The sequence below is a fragment of the Macrobrachium nipponense genome, chromosome 2, assembly GCF_015104395.2.
Source record: "Macrobrachium nipponense isolate FS-2020 chromosome 2, ASM1510439v2, whole genome shotgun sequence".
NCBI classification, from domain to species: domain Eukaryota; kingdom Metazoa; phylum Arthropoda; class Malacostraca; order Decapoda; family Palaemonidae; genus Macrobrachium; species Macrobrachium nipponense.
In genome coordinates, this window is record NC_087201.1 from 129,050,028 (window position 1) to 129,077,646 (window position 27,619).

The following is a 27,619-nucleotide window of genomic DNA, read 5'->3' on the forward strand; positions in this document are numbered from 1 at the left end:
AGAAGAAAGAGAAGGTACAGAATAGGGATAGATCAGAGCAGAAGGGCAAGAAGGGAGTTGAGAGTAAGGAAATAAGGAAAGGGCTAAAGGGAATGTTAGATTAGTAAGGATGGTGGGCAAGATAAGAAGAAATGAATGATGAAGATGAGAATAGAGGTTGGGAGCAAGGTGAAGGATGAGTGGATTTAGGCAGTGGTACGTGGGAATTATGAAAGTAGGCAGAAGAGGGGTAAGAAAGGGTATGACTAAAAGTATGGATGTAGATTCGTTATATTCAGAAGAGGGTAAGAAAGGTCAGAATGGAAGTAGTGAAAGTGAGAGTGAGCAGGAAGTGCGAAGGCAGTATTTATGAGAGGTAACCCACCCGAAGTGAGGAAGTATGAGGAATATGGTAGTAGGGACAAAGGGGGCTTTTTTTTGTTTTTTTTTTTTTTTTTTAAAGAGTAATGAGAAGTATTGTGGGGCTAAGTATGGAGATAACAAGAGTTTGTTTCTTGTTTCCGGCTTTTTTCATGGCTTTAAACCAATTTTACGCAGAACGATTATGTATAACATTAAAAACAATACTTTCATCAATCTCTTTTGTTGTTATTGAACTCATTTTTCCACTAGTATCTCGGACAAAAATATGCACCAAGTCAAAGCTCGTATCTCAAAATTTTTTTATGTTGGGCTGCTTGTATCTCTAATTACTGTATATATTACAATACAGGTAGTGCTGTCGGTTACGATAATTCGTTTTTTTACGATAATCCGATGTTACGATGGGGTTAGCAATTAATACTAAAAAAAAAAAAAAAAAAAAAAAAAAAAAAAAACAAAAAAAAAAAAAAAAAAAAAAAAAAAAAAAAAAAAAAAAAATTGAAAATGCGTATTTTTAAATTTCGCGCACAGCGAGCGCTGGCAGCAGCGTACTACGCTGTACGATATGTTGGCCCGAGAGCGAGAGGCTGGCCGTAGGTACAGCGGCAATGAGTTCGACCTCACTTGCGCTCGTTTTGAACCAAGAAACATTAGGTCGGTGTTCGTTTGTGATTTGAGTTTTTTTTTAAGTACCGAAAATTAAAACAAAAAAACTATGTCTGCCAAACAACCAAATAGGTGTCCTGCTGGTAGTGCAAAAAAGAAGAGGCAATCCATCACTTTGGAGCAGAAACTGAAAATAATAAACCAGCGTGAAGCGGGAAAGGCAGTCATGGTTATCGCACGTGACGAACGTTTATCGCAATCGACGGTATCCCCAACCAATCCATCAAGGACAAGAAACGCGTAATGGATGCTGTAAAGGCATCTGCTTCAGTTCATTCAACGGTTATATCAAAGAAGAGGATAGGGCCTTTGGAAGAAAGGAGCAGTTACTGGTCACGTGGATGGCGGATCAATACAAAAGCGTATGCCGCTCACCCTCTTACCATTCAGGACAAAGGCGCGCATGCTTTTTGAAGAGCTGAAGAAGAATTATGATGATAACCACAACAAACGTTTTGCAGCAAGTGCTGGATGGTTTCGTCGTTTCAAGAACCCGCCATAATTTTCACAGTGTTGAAAATTAGGCGGTGAAGCAGCAAGCGCTGATGCCGACGGGGTCCGCTAAATTTAAGGATGTTTAAACGAGATCGTCGTTAATGAAGGCTACTTGCCAGAGCAAATCTTTAATGTTGACGAAACCGACTTTATTGGAAACGTATGCCACAACGGTCTCCTACATCCACAAAGAAAGCAACGGTTGCATGCCCGGGTTAAGGCATACAAGGATAGATTGACTCTTCTGCTTGGGGGAAATGTGGCTGGGTATAAACTTAAGCCCTTTATGATTTATCACTCAGAAAATCCAAGGGCTTTAAAAAACATCGACAAGCAGACACTTCCTGTGCATTACCGTCATAATAAAAAAGCTTGGATGACTGCAATATTGTTCGAGGACTGGTTCGTTCATTGCTTCATTCCGGAAGTGAAAGATTGTAGAAAAAATAACATCCCCCTTCAAAATTCTTCTGATTCTCAAACAATGCTCCTGGCCACCCTCAGCACATCGGAGATATTAACGAGAATGTAAAAGTTGTGTTTCTGCCACCAAACACAACTTCTCTCATACAACCCATGGATCAGGGTGCTGTGGCTACGTTCAAGGCGTATTATCTTCGGAACACGTTTGCGCAGGCTGTTCAGGCTACGGATAACGAGGAGAAAGATCTCAGAACTTTCTGGAAAGAATTTAGTGTTCTTAACTCCATTATGAACATGGGAAGGAAGGGCGTGGAAGGAGGTAAAGAAAGAGTGTATGAATGGGGTCTGGAAAAATCTGCTGAAAGTGTATGTTGAACTCGGTTTAAAGGTTTCGATCAGAATGAAGAAGAAAGTGGAAATCAATAAAAAGATCTTGATACTTGGGAAAGTTTTAGATTTAGAAATTGACGAGAAGATATCCCAACGAACTTATAGATGTTGCAAGATGTAGAGCTAACGGCAGAGGATTTAATTGCACTTGCAGAAGAGAAAAAAAAAAAAACAAAAAAAAGCAGAAGAGGAAGAAGAAATAAAAGAGCCGGAGCGAAACGTTTACGACTAAAAAACTGGCAGAGGCGTTTGCTTATTTGATTCAAGGACTGAAACTTTTAAGTGAAATGGATGGGGACGAGGAACGGTTTGCCAAAGTTCAGAGGGCTCATCAAGACAGTGTTTGCATGTTACGATTAATTTATGAAGAACGGAAAAAACGCACTGTGCAACCTACAATGGATTTTTTTCTTCAAGAGAACGACTCCAGTGCATTCCGCTTCCCCCAGCCTACCCCCTCACTTGAGACTCGATCCTGTACGTCTCGGAACAGTTGTTTTTTTTTTCCCTCGAGACACCTGAACTTACAGAAGAAGAAAATTTTATCTGAGAAGAGCGAATTGATGATCCTGCTGCTTTATCATCATTCTCCTCTTCCGATCTTTAGTTATAGTAGCCATGAACAGCCTGACACCGATCACGTATGCCGACAACGGACCGAATCTTGGTGAGTACCCTTTACGCTACAGTCTGATCCTTGTTCTTATTATTAAGTTTCTTTTTATACTTAATTATCATAAGTCAATCTGCATTGAAACACCCGAACTAGCTGATATTAATAATTACTATACCTTATATGTATAGGTATACTGTGTAGTGTAGGCTAATCTTCCATATATGTGTATATAGCCTAGCCTATATGGTACACTGATTAACTTAGTGTAGGCTAGGCTATATCCGAGATACGATTTTCTCAACTTACGATGGGTTTTTCGGAACCTAACAACCCATACGTAAGTAGGAGAATACCTGTATAATGACATACTTAGATCTTACAGGTGTCATATTTTAGCTATCTATGATTACATGACCCAAAGAACTACCTGGTATCTCATGATTTAGAGTATTACACTATTCTAACAACTTCCAAAAAAACCCCAAAAATTTCTAAAGCAACATTGAGAGAATAGACCATCTACTCTAGCCTCACTACATATATTGCACATGAATAAATACCTCTAAAGCTTGTCCAAGAGCGAATAAAGGCCACTGCTTTACACCAGACAGATTTAGCCTTTTCTTGAAGTATGTGAGAGAGTGCCATTTCCACTGCACCACCTCCAAGAACAAGCTTGGGCTCCACCACAAGGTTACGTGCAACTCCAAGAGCATCATGTAAATTCCGTTCAACCTCATTGAGGATTCTTTGCTAGCCGCACGCAAAAGGATTGTACAGGCTTTTGGGTCTTTTGCATTCTGTTATAAACGTGAAATACTCATCCCCTATCTGAAATACAGAAAAAAAAAAGAAGTTATTTTTCCACTTCAAAACACTATTCTTGCAAATTACTAGCATTCTTAACGTATTGGTGTAAGAAAATATCTAAGCCCCAGATTCCAGTAAATCCTCTATATTAAGACCTAACCATTACTTATCCAAAGTATAAAGATAATACTCTTTACATGTCCTCTACAGATGTAACTATTTCAAACATTCTGCTCTACCTTATTACAATTGAATCAAGAGCTTCAAATTGCTTGGGAAATAGAATTTCTTAAAAAATAAAAGTTAAAAATTACACGAAGCTCCAAAAAAGTTGACAAATTTTTAATTAATTTGTATTTTCATAGCTAACAAACCTGAGGTCTTAAGAGCAAGATAAATCTCCTGGTCCCAGCTGGAAACCGGTAAAATAAAAAAAAAATTGGAAATGCAAGGAATCTGTGGCACCTGGCATCCAATATGTAGTTGAGGTGGAAGCGAGTCAGAGACCATGCTTGAAGCTAGTGATGCATTAGTCTTTAATATATTAACTCCTAGATAACTGAATACTACACCTTTTGAATTTTCATATTTTTTTAATGAACATACTAAAGGTCACACATTGCAAGGCACTTGGACAATTATTAAAGTTACCTGCAATTAAACAGCTAGTTTATTAAGATTATCTGCAAATAAACAGGTTAAGTATCTTACCTTTTTCACTTCAAAAAGTCCTGCACCAGTTCCTAAATCTTCTTCCTTGAGCTCCTCTGTGCGATTAACGATCGTTGCTCCACAGGCTTTCGCGAGTCTGTTATTATCTGATTTCTTAATTCTTCTCAAGCAAGTGATTCCTGCCTTGAGAAGAAAATGCTGAGCAAGATCTGAAACACCTTTTTCTGTGATGATCAAGTCTGGGCTGAGAGCGATCAGATCTGCACACATTGATTTGATGTGTTCTTCCTCCATTTCTAACATCTGGAAGCAGTATGGAAAGCAATAAGTACTAAGACACCCAGAAATGGTGGGCAAAATTATGAGTACTGTTGCAAGTGACAATCCAAGATTAGTATACAAGATTAGTATATTACAATCAGAAAGTAGCATGCAATATTATGAGTAAAGTATTCCCGGATTTCTCTACAAAACATATATGGCCATTATTTGGGGGAAAATTTGCCTATTTGCAGTATATTTCTATGAGAAATATCCACAAATTTTATCATAAAATGCACCTTATGTGATAAAAAAAAAAAAAAAAAAAAGTATAAACATTTTTTTGTGGATTTTTCTTGAGTTTTAACAATCAGAATAGGCAGATTTAAGTGTTTTTATGAGGGTTTCAACTAATTGTGGATTCTAGCTATTCCCAGGGGGTCTGGTAAGTATCCTCGGCAAATACGGGGGGAAAACTGTATTATACAATGAGAATGAAAAGGTGGGCATAACTAAAAAAAAAAATTGCAACTAAAAATAAGATAGAAAACCAATAAATTTAAGGATCCAGTTACCTTTCAATAATGAGATGATAGCATAAACATCATCCTCATATATACCAGAATATAGAATGAAACTGGAGGACATTAATATCCCGAAAGTGAGAACAAAGTCAAGGAATAAAACTTACCTTTGTGAAATCTGTTTCTGCAGTAAGTTCAACATCTGTCTGAGATTCCCCTTTTTTATACTCCAATGGACAGTCTAATAATATTATCCTTGGGTTTTCAATACGACGTTTCATCTTGGCGTGTGTGACATCTTTGTTAACCATTATACCGTCCAGTACTTGACACTCCTCAATAGTTCCACCTGGAATCTGGGAGAAAAAGAAAATGTTTGACATTTATACCACACTAGTCATCCAAATTCCCACCAATACATGCAATAAGACTTATTTGTTGCCAAAAATCATCAAGGCATACCATTTCTTAAAATAATAAATAAATAAATATATATATATATATATATTATATATATATATATATATATATATATATATATATATATATATATATATATATTGTGACAAAGTGCCAAGTATCTGGTTACTACTTACCATTCATTAATTGATACCTCACAAAAACCAGACACCTGAACCCTCATCACAGGTACTAAATGACTGAATACTCTAAAGGCAACAGTGATCCCTTAACAACTTACCAGCATTGCAGAAAATCAGACTAAGTTCATCAAAAACGGTGTGAGGTAATCTTGTATGTAATTAAATTAATCAAAAGGCATCACTCCATCAAACAAACTTTTAAAAGTCTAAGTATTTCCCTGAGTTTTTAGAAGTCTAAGTACTTCCCTGGTTCTAAGTCACTCAAGTAAATTGAAGGAAAGCAGATCAATCACAACTCTATGTTTCTACTTAACATCACTATAATTAAATGCAAATATACTGGTTAAAAATGAAATACTTATAAAAATTGTAAAATAAAAAAATAAAAAAATTTATTATTAAACTCAAAATTTATAAGTGAAATTCACAATATCAGGCGAAAAATTACTGTTTTACTTGAAACAAAGTAAAGTTAAATTAATTCTTGAATCAATTAAGCAAAATTAAATCAAAATTAACTTATCACAAATTCAAGAAAATCAACTCAATCAAAATTCAAAAGTGTTAAGCAATAATTGAAAATTAGAAATTAATTCACAAGTGCTAAACAATAATAAACTTGAATGCTAAACAATATAAAACTTGAAAAGAATTAAGTAAATGCAAATTAATTCATAAGTGTTAATTAAATTTAATTAATTGTGCAATGATTAATTAATGAAAATAGCTAAGTTAATTAAATCATGAATGCAAATGAAAAATGTGGACAATACCAAAATTTAAAAAAAATATTAATCACACAGTATTTAAAAAAAATAAAAAGGCACACTTCAATAAGAAAATGGACAAATGCACAAAACATAAAATCACTTCAAATGAAATAAACACAAAACAATAATTTGCAATATGTGAAAGTGTAAATCTTTTCACTCAAAACACTGTAACCATCAGTTATCAGTTTTTACCAAACCTTTGTAACCATCAGTTATTAGTTGCAACTAATAAAAATATAACACACTTTACCTTTTTGGTATACCAATTTCTTTCTTTCTTGCTGCAGCTTGTTTCACACTTTCACAAAACCAGGCGCCATTACAACAACAAAATGTTTGTTCAGATTCCCACAAACACTAAATAATACTAAATAAACTCTAAGAAATATCAAATCTGAAATTTACAAATTACAAGTAACCATTCAATAAGTACGAAATCGTTACGTTACTTTAAGATCATAAGTGCTATGCGATGGAGAGAGGCAGAGAGAGAGAGATAGATCTAAACGCCTAAAGTATCTAAGCCTGAATGAAAAACTTCTCCCTTACAGAAGCTGGATTGGGATGACACAAACGTTTTGGCAATAATGCTTCCAGAAGCTTCTAAATCTTACACAACTTTACATACAAAATGAGTAATCTGCATGTGGCACTTGGCAAAGACATAACTCGTATGAGACCAGTCTGTACAAAAAAACACGTACTCGACTCGATCGATCGAAGCAGAAGTCCCACTTCTCACCACATGATGACAGAAAGCCCAAAGGCACAATTGAAAGGGCTCGGAGCTCCGCTTATTCAAACGTCAGTGTTAGTGGACAGATTTTGAAAAACAACTCTAGCTTTGAACAAAGATATTCTCTCTCTTTCTGCATTCTACGTTATATATATTATTCTTTTTACATATAATGTTATGCGAAATCTGAACACACATTTTAAACATCCTATCTCTAAGCTAGCTAGGAATCTGAATAAATGTTGCACAATTCTACATGACATTTTATACAGTCAAAAGAAAGAAGGAAATATGCATTTTGAAAGTAGCATATATATATATATATATATACTATATTATATATAGATATATCAATATATTATATATATATATATATATATATCACACACACACACACACACACACACACACCAAGATATATATATATATATATATAATATATATATATATCTATATATATATATATTACACACATTATATATATATACACAATAATATTTAGGTATATATACATATATATATATATATATATATATATATATATACAACACACACACACACACACACATATATTATATATATATATATATATATAATATACAGTGGTACCTCGAGATACAAAAGGCTCGAGATATGAAAGCAAAAATGAAAAATTTTACGGCTCTTCACACGAAAATTGCTCAAGATACGAAAGGTTGTTGCTGTAAAGTCAGAGATTTGCCGGCCACCACCGATAACAATTTTGAAACTCGCGCGCGCCAACCGAGTAGACTCACCACCATCTACCGCTCTCCCATGGTTCCTGATGCAGTCACTGCATCCCTCCCATCATGCATCTACTATGTAGCGGTGTGCTTCGGCCACTGCACGGCATCATCTATATCGTATGCACGCGGTATTCGTTCGTTCTAACGATTTCATCTATTAACATAATTCGTTAAGTGATTTCGTTGTATATACTTTATCGTGTTGTGTGAGAACTTTACGCCATACGTATACGTACTACATAACATAATTACTACAGTATATACGTAGTCATGGGTCCCAAGAAACTTGAAATTCATGGAAAGAAGAGGATGCTCTCTTTGTAATGAAGATGGAGATTATCAAGAAATATGAAGCTGGTATGCGATTGAGTGTGATCGCAAAGGAATACGACTGAAATCCGTCGACAATAGGCACCATCCTTAAGCAGAAGGATGCCATCAAAGCAGCGCACCTTCCAAGGGGTCACTATTTTGTCCAGAAGAGGACCCACATGGCAAAACGCGAGATTGGAAAGGCTTCTGTCCGGATTACAGAAACCGCGACAATACAATAACGGAGTGGCATTCCCACAAGGACACGCTAATTTTCGGCGATTTGGTTGCCCAGGCCGAAGACAACGGAGGAGAAGGACATCAACACCAAACCCAGACTTTAAGGCTTCGCATGGGTGGTTCGAGAAATTCCGTAACGGACTGGCATCCATTCGGTGGTGCGGCATGGGGAGGCGGCCAGCTCGGACACAAAGCGGCCAAAGCCTTTAAAAAGACGTTCGACGAGATGATGATCAAGGAAGGCAACAGTTCTCAGCAAGTCTTCAACTGTGATGAGACTGCCCTTTTTCGGAAAAAAAAAATGCCTTGTCGCATGTACATCACGGAGGAGAGAAGAAGCTACCCTGGGCATGAAGCCTATGAAAAATCACAAATTCTTGGTAATTTGTATTTTTCCTAGCGATACTTACCTCGAACCATTCCATAGGAGATTCCCGGATGTCGATCCGGGTCCGCCACCAAAAAAAATTCTGGTTATATGCCGCACCCAGGTCAGGGCTATGCCCCAGGGGTCGAAGACCACGCCATCCTAATGACCTATAGTCATGTCCTTCTCTCTGGTCGCAGGAGCGTGCATACGCCCCTGCTCGTCCGGTGTCCGGCCCTTTTCCTTTGTCCGTGTGTGCTTTGTGTGTTTGTGTCATGTTTTTGTGCGATGTCGGCTTCGGAGCCTCAACGTCGTTGCCCTGGTCCTGAAGGACGGGCTTGTGGAGCTTTTCTCTCGCCCCTTCTGATTGATCCACACTCTTTGTGTAATTCGTGTAGGGGGGCGCTTGCTCTAAAGCCAACACGTGCGTGGAGTGCGTTTCTTGGGCATCGTATCAGTGGGATTTGGCTTCCACTAAGAAGAAGAAGAAGTCTAAAGCTTCGTCGGTGAAGATTTCGTGGGGATCGAGGAGTGAGCAGCAGCAGCAGAGACGGCGGCGCCCCTTCTCCTTCGGTATCGTCGGAGAGGAAGTCTCCCGCCTTTCTACAGGTTCTTTCTCCTGACCCCTCCCAGCGAGGGGGCCTAGGTGAGTCGTTGCCGGGTCTCCCCCCACGGGGGGGTCCCGATGAGTCGTTTCCCCAACAGGTGGTACCGGAGGCTTCCGCAGTGCTGAGGGACTGCTGGTCGTGGTTGCAGCTACAGGGCTCCCCGTCCTGGTCCTCTCTCTTAGCATCGGTGCGGGGGGGGGGGGGAGGGGGGGGGGGGGGGGGGGGGGGGGGGGGGGGGGGGGGGGGGGGGGGGGGGGGGGGGGGGGACGACCCGCCCCTCCCCTCTGCGGAGCTTCCCAAACAGGTTTATGCTTGCACTTTGTTCCAACGCCAATGGGGAGTTGCAAGGTGAAGCCCTACTTGTCTGTCCATTCCGAGACTCCTCGAGCTTCAAGGCCTGCTGGTGTTGGACAATGCCCCTCCCCCCCTCCTGGCCTCGAGGAAGATATCCTAGCGGAGTATTCCTTCATCAAGGTTCTTGTATCTTCCGCCTAACACCACCACCACCCCTCTCCTCCAGCCCATGGACCAGCAAGTGATATCGAACTTCAAGAAGCTGTATACGAAACATCTTTTCAAGAGATGTTTCGACATCACTGATACCACAAAAACCTCACCTTGCATGAATTTTGGAAGGAGCACTTCAATGTTGTCATATGCATCCGACTCATGAACCAAGCTTGGCAGGTTTCGAGGCGACCCTTGAATTCCTCGTGGAGGAAACTCTGGCCTGATGCTGTATCCGCCCAAGACGTCAAGGGATTCGACATGGGCGAAGCTGGTGATGCAGATTCAGAAACTGTTTTGCAAACAGATCTTGACGAGATCAATGCACTCGGCAAAAGTCCATGGGGCTGGTCGTCGACGAAGACGACATCAAAGACCTTCTCGAGGAGCACCAAGAGGAGCTTACGACAGATGACCTGAAGGAGTTGGAGGCCAATGCAACATAACGTCGTTCAAGAGTTCTCTAGCAACGGCGAGGAGGAGGAGGAGAGAGGACCCTATGATAACGGCAGAAATTAAGGATGTTCTAGCTGCTTTTCATAAGGTTCAATAATTCGTAGAATAGAGACACCCCGAAAAGGCTTACACAGGTCGTATGCTTGCACAGTTCGATGACGTTTGCCCGAGTCGTTTTCAGGAACATTGTCAAAAGTTGGCAGAAGCAATCTTTCTTGGATACTTACTTTTTAAAGAGACCTTTAGTACTAGCAGGAGTAAGCAAAAGGGAAGAACAAGTGATACTAAAAAAACAGAAAGTTGAAAGTAGTGAAGAAGTTGAAATTTTGTTTTGTAAAAAAAAAAAAAAAAAATAAATAAATAAATAAAAAAATAAAAATTATTTGTTTTTGTAAAGTTCAGTGTTACAGTTTTGTTAATGTGTTTTGTAAAGTTTAGTTTATGTATGTTTTCCTAACATTTTTTTTATGTGTTTCGTAAAGTAAGTGTATGTACATATCTGCCGTTTGTCCTCCTCCTCTGTCGCCACTTTCGGAGATAGCCTCACTCGAAAGGTAAGCTTCCAACATTTTACTACATACGTACAGTTTTCTTGTATACCATGTACATTAATGCACTTTATTTACAAGTGTATTAGCAGTACGTATTAAGTTAGGTATTGAAAAGGTCCAAATTGTTGTAGTATTTCATTGTTTATAGGTCAATTTAGCTTTATTATGAAATTTACTGGGGTGTTTTTTGGAGGGCTTGGAACGGATTAGCCATTTTACATGTAAAATGCGGTCCAAGATACGAAGGCCGCCTCGGAACGATTAATTTCGTATCTCGCGGTACCACTGTATGTATGTATGTAAGTATAGTGTGTATATATATATATATATATATATAGTATATATATATATATATATATATATATATATATATATATATATATATATATATATATATATATATATATATATATATATATATATATATATATATATATATATATATATATATATATAGATATATATATATATATATATATATATATATATATACATATATATATATATATATATAATATATATATATATATATATATATATATATATATATATATATATATATATATATATATATATATATATATATATGGATATTTATCACATCAGCTACCATGGTGGAGGGGGTTTCATATTGATTCTAATTACAAATACGACGAGATCGGCGTTGATTTGAAATGGTCAGATCGATATAAACCTTTAGCCTCTCTTGATAGCCGTTTTCGGTAGTGTCACTGTCCGATCCTGATTTCATTCCCCGTCCTACTGGACGTGGTTCGATCCCATGGGGGTACAAAATTATTATCAACTAAAAAACCCAAAAATCCCCCTCGGTACATATATGAAAATATATCAATTCGAGGTAGAGCGAATTAGATATTAAAGGACATTTGTAGCTCGAATGATGTATATATGTATACAGGCGGTCCCAGGGTTACGACGTGGGTTCCGTTCTTAAGACGCGTCGTACCCGAAAATCGTCGTAAGCCGGAACGACGTTCTTGAAAACATGTCCACAGGGAAAATTTCACTACTAATTTGCAATTTTTCTCTTAGGGCCGTATCTCTAAAATTATCACTAATTTACTTTTTTCATGTGCAACACTGTGTATTCACAAATTACTGTATATTTTCATTAAAATACAAGAGAGAGAGAGAGAGAGAGAGAGAGAGAGAGAGAGAGAGAGAGAGAGAGAGAGAGAGAGAGAGAGAGAGAGAAAAAATAACTCCTTACGTTTTTCAATTGATTGAAATGAATGTCTGTAGGCAACTTTTTGCCCCCTCCCATAAATACATATATTTCTCCAGAGAAGAGAGAAAGAGAGGACTGTGCAATTATGTTTGTCTGTCTATCAATTCTTTTGCTGAGAGCGAGAGAGATAAAGGAAGAAATAGAAACTAAAACATAGAAACACCAAATGTATGACAAGTATCTTGTGGATGAGAGAGAGAGAGAGAGAGAGAAGAGAGAGATAGAGAGAGAGAGACGAGAGAGAGAGAGAGAGAGAGAGAAAGAGGGCGAGAGAGAGAGAGAGAGAGAGATTGTCCTTACAGTATTTAAGAGAGAAATGGAATGATTATTGTATTTAAAATACTCAGATATGATTTTGTACTTATAGTATTATTATTGGAAATATTAATGATAAACTTATTACATAAATGTCCATGAAAATGATCTCATCTCAGTAAGAGAGAGAGAGAGAGAGAGAGAGAGAGAGAGAGAGAGAGAGAGAGAGAGAGAGAGATATTTATCTCTCTCTGTTCTCTCAAAAAATACTTTAACACTTACCAGCAAAAGAGGGGAGTTAACACTATGACCCATTATTATCTTGTGTGGCAAAAGAGAGAGAGAGAGAGAGAGAGAGAGAGAGAGAGAGAGAGAGAGAGAGAGAGAGAGAGAGAGAGAGAGAGAGAGAGTGAACCTTAATTAAAAGTGACATGGATAGATTAGTACGTATTGTATTTCTTTAAAATACTATCACATATGAATTTTGTAATTACAGTTATTATTATTATTATTATTTGAAAGTATTAAAAACAAATAGTACAAGTACATAAAAAAATCTCGAGTCTCAGTAAATGAGAGAGAGAGAGAGAGAGAGAGAGAGAGAGAGAGAGAGAGAGAGAGAGAGAGAGAGAGAGAGAGAGAGAGAGAGAGAGAGAGAGAGAGAGAGGGGAAAATGTCAGGACCACGTGATTGCAACACTGCAGCTCTTTCCCCCAAATTTTCCCCCTCCTGGCTGTCACAGAACTTGATTATATCTGACAGTTTTAGTACCTGAAGCTCGAGAAAAGGTTACTGGAAGTTACTTGAAGGAAGACTGGGATTTCCTTCATTCTTCCATAATTTTTTAAATATAAGCTAAAATCTTACTAATTCACTATGGTATTTTTCTTTAATGAATTGATATTATTGCTGTATAAAATTAATATTAATATTTGAAAATAGTAAATCATTTATTTATCATACTAAAAACCATACATCTTTGTAGTAGAGAGAGAGAGAGAGAGAAGAGAGAGACCGAGAGAGAGAGAGAGAGAGAGAGAGAGAGAGAGGAGAGAGAGAGAGAGAGAATTATAGTGATTATTTTCGTTGGAAAATACAGAGAGAGAAGAGAGGAGAGAGAGAGAGAGAGAGAGAGAGAGAGAGAGAGAGAGAGAGAGAGAGAAACTGAGCTAAACTATAAAGGATTCTTATCTTATCATAGTAGTGTGTTTTAAAAGCGCCGTAAACGCGAGCTGTCGGAAGCGTCAGCGTCGTAACCTCGGAACAAGCGTCATAGCCCAGGGCGGATTGTTTTTCAATGAATATTCAAGAAAAAGCGTTGTAACCTCGGAACGTCGTAAGCCAGGGACCCGTCGTAACCCGGGGACCACCTGTATATATACATATATATATATATTTATATATATAATATATATATATATATATATATAATATATATATTATATATATATATATATATATGAACTGCTCTGCATAGAAAATTCATGTGAGACATACGGAAATTCTACTAGATGTGTTGTGCGGGTATGTGTGATGAGAGAGTAATGATCGGATATCGCTGATTCATCGAATGCCCATATGATCGTTGGTGGCGTGGTGTGGGTGATTCAAATGAGTGCCATACATCGAAGACCACCCTTGGTTCCTTTCAATTATAAGGCAATCAGCTTAGACTTGTGACCCAAACAAGTTCAGTTTGAAAAGTTAAGTCAGTAGGGAATTAGTGGTCGACGGGTCAAGGCGCACCTCAAAGACAGTGGTTGGCGTGTGTCGCCTTAGAGTACCTTCCGACTATATAATAATCATATAATTAGTAGCGTAATATTAGCAACAGGGCCTTGTGTAAATTATTAAGGAACATACACATGTTAATTTTATCTTACGCGTTTCATTGTACTGGTAGAAACCCTTGTATGATCGAAAAGCACCCGGTCATATAAATTGGTGTCAGTCGTGGGTCTTGCCAGTGCATAATAATTACAGCGTAATTGTGAAGATGAAATAAACAATGCAAACTCGAAGAAACGCAGCACGACACAGCGGGAGTGCAGTACTAGCAACACCAGTGCTAACAATAACAGTGCAGAGAAAAAAGGACAGGTGAATGATCTGGCAGTGGCAACAAGTATCCAACACGCATTAGAAGAGTTACAACAAATTAACAAGAGATATGCAAACAAAAAGCCCGTCGACCCACCCACCATTCTTCCAGGCCAACGTCGCATCGTTCACCGCAAGTGCGATCAGAACGGAATACCAAAAAAAAACTGCCAGTCCTAGATGGATCCGTGCCTGAGTTTGATAACTTACGTACCGGAGAAGGCTTCCTTTCGATCGAGACCTTTATAAAGTATGTTGAAAACGCCACAATTGGTTGGACAGATAGAGAAAAGATTGTGCAAGTGAAACAGAAGATCATCAGTAATGCAGCACGACAAATCAGGAGTTGGGACATCAGTTATTCGGCAGACTGGGGTACTTTTAAACAGCACCTCACTCAGCAGTTTGCTCTACATTGAGAGGAAAAAAAAGAAAAATCAAGGAATGCTAATGCTAATGGAAGCTTATGACCCCAGGTTGGGGGTGGGAGTCGATTTCAGCCTTCTACTATCGCATCGGTGAGGACTATGAGTCCCTCACCCCTGACGAAGACCAGACTGTAGAGGGAAAAGAAAAAACTTTGTCGACGCATGCTGAAATGAATCTTCCCACCCCACCCCCCTAGTAGGATTCTTGTTGACGACAAGAAGGCCCTTACACCACCTTGCTGCCGTAGGTACAACTCCTATTCGACCACAGACGACGCCAGCAAACAAGGATGGGGGCACAGGCCACCTCCCAACCGGTTGTTGGAACGGTTACCAATTCTGACCCAGCGAATCCTCCGCTAGTGTCACCCACCATCCAGGGGGCACGGGTCACGCACCCAGGGGCTTCAAAGAGACAAGGGGAAAACAGCCAGGAATAAACACGGTTGGCCATTGCTGGGAGTGTGAGAGGGCCACCTGAGGGACCAGTGCCCCTCTTTCATCGAGCCACGGCATAGTTTTCGATGCAAAGCAACGACCACCTCGTGAGCGCTTGTTAAAAAAACAACGACGGCCAGCGGAACAACGTTCCTCCTCACCAAGGAGAGGAAGGGAAGACGGCATGGAGGAGGAGTCGGGAGGACCCCCGACTACACCCACGGCCGCCGGGTCCAAACAACGACCGCTGTCCCTAGTAGGACAAGGGCGCGCCTTGTCGGAGGAGGAGAATCTGCCAACCCCTTGAGAAGTAGTGGATAGCCCTCCCCCCCCACCCGTCGCTGCCCATGCCCGGTCGTTCAAGGTGCCCTGCCAATCCCCTTGAGAAGTAGTGGATAGCCCTCCCCCGCCCGTCGCTGCCCATGCCCGGTCGTTCAAGGTGCCGGGAGAGAAGGTAAGGCAAGAGCCTATCTCCCACCCTCAATCCACGAAGGAAGCCGTGGTGCAGATCGTGCAAATATGGGTAGGGGAGCGACAGGGAAGGGCGTTGATCGACAAGGGTGCAAGTGTGTGTCTGTTAGAAGAACACCTGGACAGGATCGGTGCAGCCAATGAAAGGTTCTTTAGTTTTGAGTACTGCATGTGGTCATCGGATGATAACCCAGAGGGCTGTGAGGCAACAGGTAACCACGATCGATGCGAGTGGTGACACATACTTTTATGTAGTGCCAGCATTACAAGTAGAAGGAATTTCAGTTATATTAAGAATTGATTTTGTTGATAGGAACGAAATAATAGTGGCTGGCAACAGCTAGGAAAGGGATCGAGGTATGTTTATAGGGACAATGAATCCCCACAGAGGGGGTGAGACTAAGGTGCCTATGAGTCTCCCTTAGGTCGAAGGGAGCTGGGGGAAAAGTACCCGCTGCCCCAGAGGCGGGAGAAGTGGCACCACCCCGGACCCTCTCATCCCTCGCCGTGATACCCTCAAGGAGCATACCGGAAGGCACTTTAGTTATGATCAGACCCCATAACAAATGGGACGATTTATTTTATCATTTCGGGTCTGAGTGAGGTAGTACAGGGCGAAGTTAATTTGTGCCATTTATGAATGTTAGTGAACATATATCAGGGAAAACAAATTAAGTAGCAGATGCCCTCTCCAGAAGTGCCATAATGGGAGCTACAACTCGAGCGCAGCAAAGAGAGAGGAACAACGACGGAAGAAGCAGTTACACGATGTCAGAGGCAGCCGATGTAGAAAACGGAATAACTCGGGAAACTCCAGAGTTAGGGAGAGAGAGAAGGGAAAAGAGTCGTGGGAGCAAAAGGGCTGATCCTCCTAGGGGGTCAGCAAGCGAAATGCCCTGGGAGTGAAAAAATGAGTGTGTGATTGATTGTGTGGTAGGAGTGTTGAGAGGATGAAAGGGGTCAGAAGTCTGAGCCATGATCAGGCAGGTTAGGGCTTATGTAAGGGGTGTGAGTAACGAGTTTCCCAATTTCCTAAGGTACCCACAAGTATGTTCTTCATTGAAGGAAATATTTTGTTTGTAAATATGAGAAGAGACCGGGCGATATCCGATCTCGCGTCGTCCTTCCTCCCTCTTTGGTAGAGAAAGCCATCCACATGATCATGGAAGTGCTTATGCAGGACATATAGGTATAGAAAGGTCCCTCAGGAGGGCATGAGAATCCTTTATTTGGATAGGGATGAGAAAAGACATTTCAAAATTTATCAGCCAGTAATACATATGTAATTACCATGAAAAACACACACACTACTTCCAAAGGCATGCACGTGGCCAGTAGAGCCAATTAAATTTAACAGAGTGCATATCGATGTCGTAGGACCCTTTCCTCCTGGAGACGGGCAGTTCAAATATGTATGTGTGATGGTGGATGCGTTCATGTGTTATACGCACACCTACGCAATGGTGGATAAGACCGCAATGTCGGTTACCAGAGCTTTTGTGTTCATTCATAACGAAATTCAGCTGTCCTCGTACTCTAATCAGTGAATATGGGCGTGAATTTGTTAACCCTCTTACGCCGAAGAGTTCATTTTTGGCTCCTTTTTTTTTTCATTGGCTGAAGTTTAGTATGCAACCATCAGAAATGAAAAGAATTATCATTATCATATATAAATAATGCGATATATGATAGCGCAAAAAAACGAAATTTCATATATAATTGTATTCAAATCACGCTGTGCGCAAAACGGTTTAAAGGTAACAAGTTACTTTTTTTTTCGTTGTAATGTACACCAAATTGCGATCATTTGGTATATAACACATTGTAAAACGATAAAAGCAACAAAGAGAAAATATTATCACAAAAATAATGCATGAATTCGTAACGTGCGGACGTAAAACAAACAAATATTTTTTCAAAAATTCACAATAAATTTATATATTGTCCTAGAGACTTCCATTTCTTTCAAAATGAAGACCAATGATTTTAATATTACTATCTGTAATAGTCTTATTAGCTTACAATTGCAGTTTTCGACCATATCTGACGAGTTAAAGTTGACCGAATGTCAAATTTTTATATATATATATTTTTTATATGCAATTATTTACGGAAATAAGAAAAGCTACAACCTTCAAATATTTTTCGTTTTATTCTACATGAAATTGTGCACATTTTCATATATAAAACTCTATGAAATGCCTAATATGAAACGGAGCAAATATTCTGAGAATGGGGACGTTACGTATTTCGGAGATTTGTGGTGGAGAATCCCGCGCACGGAGGAAGGAGATTTTTTTTTAAATTCACCATAAATCTAAACATTTTGCTAGAGACTTTGAATTTGTTTCAAGAGAAGATAAATGACTGAATATTACTAGACTGTTAAGATTTTTAGCTTACAATTGCGTTTTTCGACCATTTCGGTAGAGTCAAAGTTGACCGAACGTGGTTTTTTTTTCTATTTATCGTGATTTTATAGCAAATATTTAAAACATGAGAAAGCTACAACCTTCAATTATTTTTTGTTGTATTCTACATGAAATTGCACACATTTTCATATATAAAACTTTATGTAACTGGCTAATTTTAAAATGGGTGCAAACATTACCACAATCGCACGTATGATTTTTTCGGAAGAGTTACCGCGCGACGTAAAGAAAATGTTATTTTTTCATAAATTCACCATAAAATCAAAATATTGTGCTAGAGACTTCCAATTTGTTGCAAAATGAAGGTAAATGCTTGAATATACTAGAATATAAGCGTTTTAGCTTACAATTGTGTTTTTCGACCATTTCGGTAGAGTCAAAGTTGACCGAAGGTTGAAATTTTGGCAATTATCGTTGTTTTTATATGAAAATATCTCAAAACTGATAAAATCTATACCATGGGTTGTTTTTAGTTGTATTATGCATGAAATTGCGTACATTTCCATATATAAAACTTTATATAACGGCTGAATTTTAAAATGGTTGCAAACATTAGCCACAATCGCATGTATAATTTTTTTTTCGGAAGTGTTATCGCGCGGACGTAAGGAAAAAGTTTTTTCATAAATTCACCATAAACGAAATATTGTGCTAGAGACTTCCAATTACATAGTTGCAAAATTAAGGTAATGATTGAATATTACTAAAATATAAGCGTTTAGCTTACAATTGCGTTTTTCGACCATTTCGGTAGAATCAAAGTGACCGAAGGTTGAAATTTTGGCAATTATCGTTTATTATATGAAAATATCTCAAAACTGATAAAAGCTACAATCATGAGTATTTTATTGTATTCTACATCAAAAATGCACATTTTCATATATAATACTTCATGTAACGGCTAATTTACAATGGTACAAAAATTATGTCAAAGTGACGAAATAATTTCCGAGATGTGTCACAGATACTTTTTAGTGCGGCAAGAAAGAAATTCGCGCTTGCGCGCCTGCGTAACGATTGTAACAAACAACACCTTGATCCGTGAACTCCCAGCATCCCCCAAGGCGCGTGATTCAAAAGTTTTAGGCTGGTAGGCCTATAACTATTTTTCCGCGAATTTAAATTTAAAAAAAAAACTTTTGTAAGTCGACGTAAAATACGTCCAGTCGGCACACGGGAGACAAAAAATGTTGACGTAAAATACATCCGGAGGCGTAAGAGGGTTAATAAAGTGATAAAAGAGCTGACACAAAAAAAGTTATTTAATGTGGAACATTTCACGATCACATCCTACCAGCCTCCAGCAATGGGTTTGGTTGAATCCCATAATAGAGATGTGACAAATATTTTGAAATATTTAGTGGCAGACAGTCCGAATCAGTGGGCAGAGATGTAGCAAATGGTGGAATTTGCACTTAATACTGCGTATAACAGCTCCATAAGAGATACCCCGTATTTTTTAGTGTATGGACAGGACCCTTCATTGGCATATACTGTGATCATGGACCCTAGAACTTTACGTTGATATAGTGTCGAGCAATACCGGGTGATGTTCGTAACCTAACCCGAACAGTATTTCAGATAACGCAGAAACTTCTGTTGAGGGCAACAAAAAGTATCAGACGCAATATATCAGCGATTCCGCACACAAATGTCTAAGATATACTAGGGGACAGGATCTATTTGAAAAGATTGCAACCGAAGAAACATAAAATGAGCCCGCCTATTTAGGTTCGTACCGTGTGAAAGAAATTAAAAACGACACTGCGGTGATAAAGCATATTAGGACCGGTGCCCAGGGCGAGTACACTTATCACATGCATCCCGTCAGAGAGGATGTTCCTGATGTGGCATCTGAAACAAACCTGTACCCCCCAATTTCAGTGACTGCCTGTTACCTGGGAGTAGAGTGAGATGATATACAAGCATATCTAGGGATCATTAACTGGTGCGCCCGACGTGCATACAGACGACAAAGGTCGCAAATATTGGTGTCATGTTCTGAAGTATGAACATTATTCTAAACGTATCTTTGCACCAACCTTCCGTGTTCCTTTTTAATCTTTTATTTGATTTTGTGATGATACCTTCTCATGCATAAATTGAGACAATCATACTTTCTGTTTCCTTATTGTGTTTGTACAAGTTCTTTGGTCTTGTTTATTTTATTGTTTTTTTAAACTACAGGTTTTTGTACATCTGTTTATTTTATTATTTTTGAAACTGCAGGTTTTTGTGCTCTAATTTTGAAGATGTAATGTGTTTTAATGTGGTGATATAAAATTTATTATTTTATTGATTCTTACATAAGTGTTTCTTTTTTCATTAAAGAACATATTTACAATGTGATGCGTGGAATTCAGAACAGACTGTAAATTGCCAATTATAAGCATGCAATTTGACCCTGGCTTGCTAAGTTTAGTTTTTATTCTGCATGAATTATTAATAGCATTTCTGATAACATTTCGGTCGGTAAGATACTCAAATAATAGTGCACAAATGATAGAAACTAAATAAATGCACAAATGATAGAGACTAAATAAAGGAAAAAGGTGCATAAAAATAATAAAGAAAAAATAGTGTTATGAGTTCTGCGGGACGCAGAACTTTGTTGTGGGGGAGTGGTGAACTGATCTGCATAGAAAATTCATGTGCGAGACGTAACGGAAATTCTACTAGATGTGTTGTGCTTATGTGTATGAGAGAGTAACGATCGGATAGATATCGCTGATTCATCGAATGCCCATATGATCGTTGGTGGCGTAGCGTGGGTGATTCAAATGAGCGCCATACATCGAAGACCCTTGGTTCCTTTCAATTATAAGAGGCCAATCAGCTTAGACCTGTGACCCAAACAAGTTCAGTTTGAAAAGTAAGAGTCAGTAGGGAATTAGTGTCGACGGGTCAGGGCGTGTCTCAAAGACAGTGGTCAGCTCATGTCGCCTTAGAGTACCTTCCGACTATATTTTTTTCGCCTATTTATTTCATTGTGTGGGAAGTATGAAATGAGGTATGGTAAGATATTTTACTATGTAACCGAGTGAAGCAAACTTGGTGAATGCTTCTGTGATCTTCCAAACCAAAAACCCCTTGCTATAATTTTAAAAAATTTCTATAGGAAATATAAATTACCTACTAATGTCTGACCCTACATGTTTCAAGAAATTCAATTACAATACCCTTGCTGACACAGTCATATGAGTATGAAGCACGTACCAAGAAGCTTAAATGCACTAACCTTGCTGATATAGGCATAAGAGAAAGCAATGCATAAAGTGGTTATACACATGATAGACCCATGCAACTTGGGTCTAAATTGTGATGCCTGAGTTTACCAACATTTTAAAAGCAAACTATCAGCACACATTATTCATCACAAAGTTTCACCAGTGACACATCAATATATACACACCACATTATAATGCGGCCTGAATCAGCAACACTGACTGACTTATATGGTTTCATTAAACCAGTTTATCATATAATAAGTTCTCTGAATAATTTATGCATGAAAGATGAGTTTATGGGGAAACACTTACTTTTTCAATCCTTGCCCATTTCTTCACATCTATCTCTTTGCGCCCATCAGATTCAGTTGTAATCGTCCTTACTGCTCTAAGGGCAATAGAGCATGCTAAGTCTGCATACTGTCCCATAAACTTGGTACCAATACAAGACTTGATTACTTCAACCATTTTTTCTTCACAGTCCTAGGTCAACCGGAACACTGGAAATAACAATAAATTAGAGTGAGTAAAATAAAAGGTACCTGCTCTGATAAAATTTGTTTTTTTACTGCAGCTCCAGAGGAATGACATACAAGATATGACACACAATTCTGTGATTTTTTTATGCAATTGGTACCTCATAGATCAAAATTCTCGGGCCTGTAGCCTGTCTCATTAAATTTTTTTTTTTTTTTGAATTTTGTATCTTAATCTTTACCTGTACCATGTATCCAAATACAGTACTGGCCGACTTACTTTTATCCAACATGTATTCGCTTTAAGAACAAAACTCGAAAAATTAAATACTGTAAGTTAATCAATGCAGTCACCTTGATTCCTTTTGTCCAGCAATCAAGCAGTCATTTATTCCTTTTGGTTCAGTCTGAGTCAAACACATATAATCTAGTTGTGAGCTAGACATGGCATATCAACCTCATGGCCCTAAGGCACCAGTAACGTTACCGCTGTTACAGATTTACTCCACATTCAGGCAATCACTAACTAATGGAATATAAGCAAGCTAAAAAATAACTGTAAATGAAAACTTAACAAGATTAAATGGATTCCTGACAAACACATATCATCATGAACATTTCTGTTATACTTTTCATTTTACAAAATACAGTGGCACCTTGACCTACGAGTTTAATTTTGTTCTGTGGCTGAGACCTCGTAGCTCAATTTGCTAGCACATCAAGTCAATTTTCCCCATTGAAAATACTTAAAATGCCCATTATTCATTTGAATCCTAAACATGATACTCCATAATGTTATGTTTCATGTTATTATATAAGTAAATACATTTCCAAATAAAAATTTTATAAAAACATAATAGAAAGAGTATGTAAAGATATAATAAGGTTTTATAGTGTGTATTATTTCATCTTCTAGTTAAATAAGTTCAAAACAGCAAAAGAGAATGATGAAAGTAGTTTTAATCTCATACTCGTTGCATAAATCTTTACAACCATGAACAACCAAATGAGAAATCACAATATTTTAAAGTTAATTGTATTTTTCCTAACTAATGGAATTATACTTTCAGAGCAAGCTGGAATTATGGCCGTTAAATTCTTGAATAAGGTGGTCAGGCAGTAACTACTGTCTGGTAGACTGGTAGGCCTGCCTGCCCTGCCTGGTATATAAAACCAAAAACTCCACTTTGCCTTTTGGCCCAGGCTCAGATTGAGGGGTGGCATGAGGTGGGCATATATGTAATGGGTCTCAGGTTTGGATAGTTAGGAAAAATTTAATTTACTTTCAAAAAATTGTGATTTGTTCCTACACAACATACAAACCCTCAGTCCTTTACATAAGTATAGGAGCTGCATGATCAAGAGTCAGACTTCTGGGCCTTTTCGAAATGAGTGAGAAATCATAACTCATTTGAAAAAGGGCTGGAAAGAATATTTTAGAGTTGGAGGCAATAATGTAAAGTTCTGGGAAGGAGCAGGAGGAGAGGCCAGTCACTCTCGCATCCTTCTTACCTCTAGAACCGAGCACCATAAAGAAAGATGCAACTTGTCCTCTTGAAGGAGCCGGGTAAGCAAACACAGCCTGCAAGCATCCACACCACTGGTCCAAGGAAAGGAGGTTCCAAGGACCTGTGGGCAGACCTGAAGAAATAAAGATATAAATATGGTCCCAATGAGACCTCATCTATCTACCAGTCTGACATATTCTTCGGAGTGATGAAATGTTCCCATCCACTGGACGATCCAACTGCAGAGAAGTCTCTCACGATCTCGTAAGACTCTGAAAAAGATGTCATCGGCGGAACAATTCTGCATTGGCAGTCTGCAGTGGAAAAAGGCATCAACACTCAATGAAAGGTGTCAATCCTTCATGGGTACAGCAACACACCAATAGGACAAAAGTAATGACTGATCTGGATCAATCAATACAAAGTCCACAACGCAGATCATGAAGGACTCAGACTTGTCAACAGACGCCGACTGATTGCACCGTCACACGTCCGTTCCGAGACGTAGTTACAACATGACACCCGCCTTTTGAAGGGTTATGCTGAGAATAACCACACAAAGCGTCTATCTTGTTCGCCTATGATGTTGAGAGACATGATGATGATTTTTGCGAGGCATGCACACATCAGACAACAGTCAATTGCCTTCTAGAGACCGAAGTCCTTGTGATGGCAAGACATTAGTTTCTCATCAGTAGAAGAATCTCAAGGAGAAACAAACAATACTGTATTACTAGTATATGACCAAAATGAATGTAGACCTTCGTCTTCATAGATGAATCAAGAGAAATAAACTCTTAAGATTCTGATCATAGACAGTTCCATCGATGACACCAACCAGTGAAGATGGCTATAATCCCTATTGTTTTACAGAAGACTGAAAAAGTTAATCTGCTATCTTACTGCTGCTTAGCAAAAAGTTTTCAATGAAAGCAGAGACTCTTTCAGTAATGAAAATATATGATATTGTACTGCCTGAAGAAACCGCTTCTTGTGGCTGGATCAGGGAGGAAGTTTCTATTTACTTTGGAAGGCAGAGCTAGTTGGGTGGGAAACAGCGAAGTGTTCCGTTATTCATTTACAATTCAGAGTGAACAAAGAATAATTGAACACTTATGAATTAGGAAATGTACATGTTAGAAGACAAAACTCAAATTGTCTGAAGAAAATCATTCTGCTTCATCGCAGCAGCCGATTGGGCAGGTGTGATGGGATTGAAGACTAGGCTACAGACTTCTATTATACCGTGAGGTAAAATGAAAGATGATAATGAATCTAATGAGATATATCTCGCGATGGAATTGAACACTAGGCTACAGACTTCTGTTATACCGTGAGGTAAACTGAAAGATGATAAAGTCTAATGAGATATATTTCTGTCGGATAATTCTCGCAATGGTAAAGTGGTGCAGGAGAGAAGGGCATTATGCGAGAATTCTGATCCAACCAAAGACCTAAGTCTGTGATTGCCGGGCAGAGAGCTTCGAATTGGTAGGTTAATCCTCGACAGATGGAGAAAACAATACCTATACTAAAGAAAAATCTCAGGAGAGCGAGCAGTACTGAGAACGCCCTATACTACCATTCGCTCGACTTGTGATACCGAGTTGCCTGGTAGTGGCATCCATGAAGGAATGCGTTCGGCTAGAACTATCGAGCTCAAAAAAGATGATGCAAATGCTGTGGTGTTGTTGTTGTGGAAAACAACACCAGTAGTCACCTCAAAATCAAAACCAGTAACTCTTGGGAGACCCGTAAGGCTGTCCTGAGTTTCAGGTTAATTAAGAGAAGGTACTAGTATTCGTCTCGGTCACATACCATAAATATTAATTTACAGATATGCACCTACTACTCGGGACAATGTAACTGATAACAAGCATTTGGCAAGAGAAATATACTAGTATATTTTTGAGGTTCCCGGTTAAATTGCACTTTTAGCCATAATTCTTTTCATTCATCTTGACGAACAAGAATAAGGAATTGGAAGCAGACCTCCTCCATTCTCTAATCAAGAGCAAAGGTGAAGTTTTCCCAAGGGAGACTAATATGGTGTAACAGATACCAAAAAATACTATTCAAGCTGAACTGGTTTTTTCCCAAACACAGTAGCACTGGAGAGGTATTCAAACCTCTCGATGCTCATCATCCTGAACAGATTGACGCATGTTCGGTAAGATCCTAAGATTGAACCAAAACAGTCTCTCAGGTTTGAGCTCTAAGGAGTGGAACTCCATAGAATTCCTCTCATTTCTTTGTTTATTCCAGAATGACAAGGAAGTAGAGGGAAAAAGAGGAGGATTGGCTGTTCTTGCCCATTCTTTCCTGAACTTGTGATGTTGAGCTCACTCTATTAACCCTTAAACGCCGACACAGTATTTTAAAAATAGTCTCCCGTATGTTGGCGGTGTTCGCGAGTGAGCGCTGAAGCGGAAAAATTATTTTTACAAAATTCACAGCACGCTTAGTTTTCAAGATTAAGAGTTCATTTTTGGGTCCTTTTTCTTGTTGTCATTGCCTGAAGTTTAGTATGCAACCATCAGAAAATGAAAAAATATCATCATCATATTTAAATATTGTGATATATGACAGCGCGAAAAAAAATTTCATTATAATGTATACAAATCGCGCTGTGCGCAAAACAGTTAGAGCTTTTTTTTTCGTTGTATTGTACACTAAATTTCAATCATTTTGGTATACTAACACATTGTAAAACGATCAAGGCAACACAGAGAAAATATTATCACAAAAGGATGCATGAATTTGTAACGTGCGGAGTATTTATTTAAAAAAAAAAAAAAAAAAAAAAACGGTTTTTCAAAATTCACCATAAATCGAAATATTGTGCTAGAGACTTCCTGTTTGTTGCAAAATGAAGGTAATTGATTGAATATTACTAGACTGTAAGTGTTGTAGCTTACAATTGCAGTTTTGGACCATTTCTGTAGAGTTAAAGTTGACCGAAGGACGAATTTTTTCTATTTATCGTTATTTACATGAAAATATTTCAAAACTGATAAAAGCTACAACCATGTGTTGTTTTTCATTGTATTCTACATGAAATTGCACACATTTTCATATATCAAACTTTATGTAGTGGCTAATTAAAAACGGTGCAAACATTACAAAATCGAACTCAAAAAAAATTTATGATTTTTTCGGAAGAGTTACCTCGAGGACGTAAGGAAAACGTTTTATTTCATAAATTCACCATAAATCAAAATATTGTGCTAGAGACTTCCAATTTGTTACAAAATAAAGGTAAATGATTGAATAATACTAAAATGTAATAGTTTTAGCTTACAATTGCGTTTTTCGACCATTTCGGTCGAGTCAAAGTTGACCGAATGTTGAAATTTTGGCACATCGTTACATGAAAATATTTCAAAACTGATAACAGCTACAACCATGGGTTGTTTTTTGTTGTATTCTACATGAAATTGCGCACATTTTCATATATAAAACTTAATGTAAATAACTACTAATTTAAAAATGGTGCAAACATTACAACAATCAGACGAAAAAATTTCTGATTTTTTTTCGGAAGAGTTACCGCACGGACGTAAGGATTTTTTTTTTTTTTTTCATAAATTCACCATAAATTGAAATATTGTGCTAGACTTCTAATTTCTTGCAAAATAAAGGTAAATGATTGAATATAACTAGAATGTAAGAGTTTTAGCTTACATTCCGTTTTTCGACCATTTCGGTCGAGTGAAAGTTGACCGAAGTTGATTATTTTTGGCACTTATTCATATTTGAAAAATGTCAAAACTGATAAAAGCTACAACCATGTATTGTTTATAGTTGTATTCGACATGAAATTGCTTACATTTCCATATATAAAACTTTATGTAACGGCTAATTTAAAATGGTGCAAACATTACGCAATCGGTATG

The 27,619-nt window shown here is 38.2% G+C and overlaps 1 pseudogene; it reads right to left on the reverse strand.

Annotated features, from left to right (window-relative positions):
- LOC135221309 (T-complex protein 1 subunit gamma-like) overlaps positions 1 to 27,619 on the reverse strand; it is a 104,079-nt pseudogene that overhangs the window by 35,513 nt on the left and 40,947 nt on the right.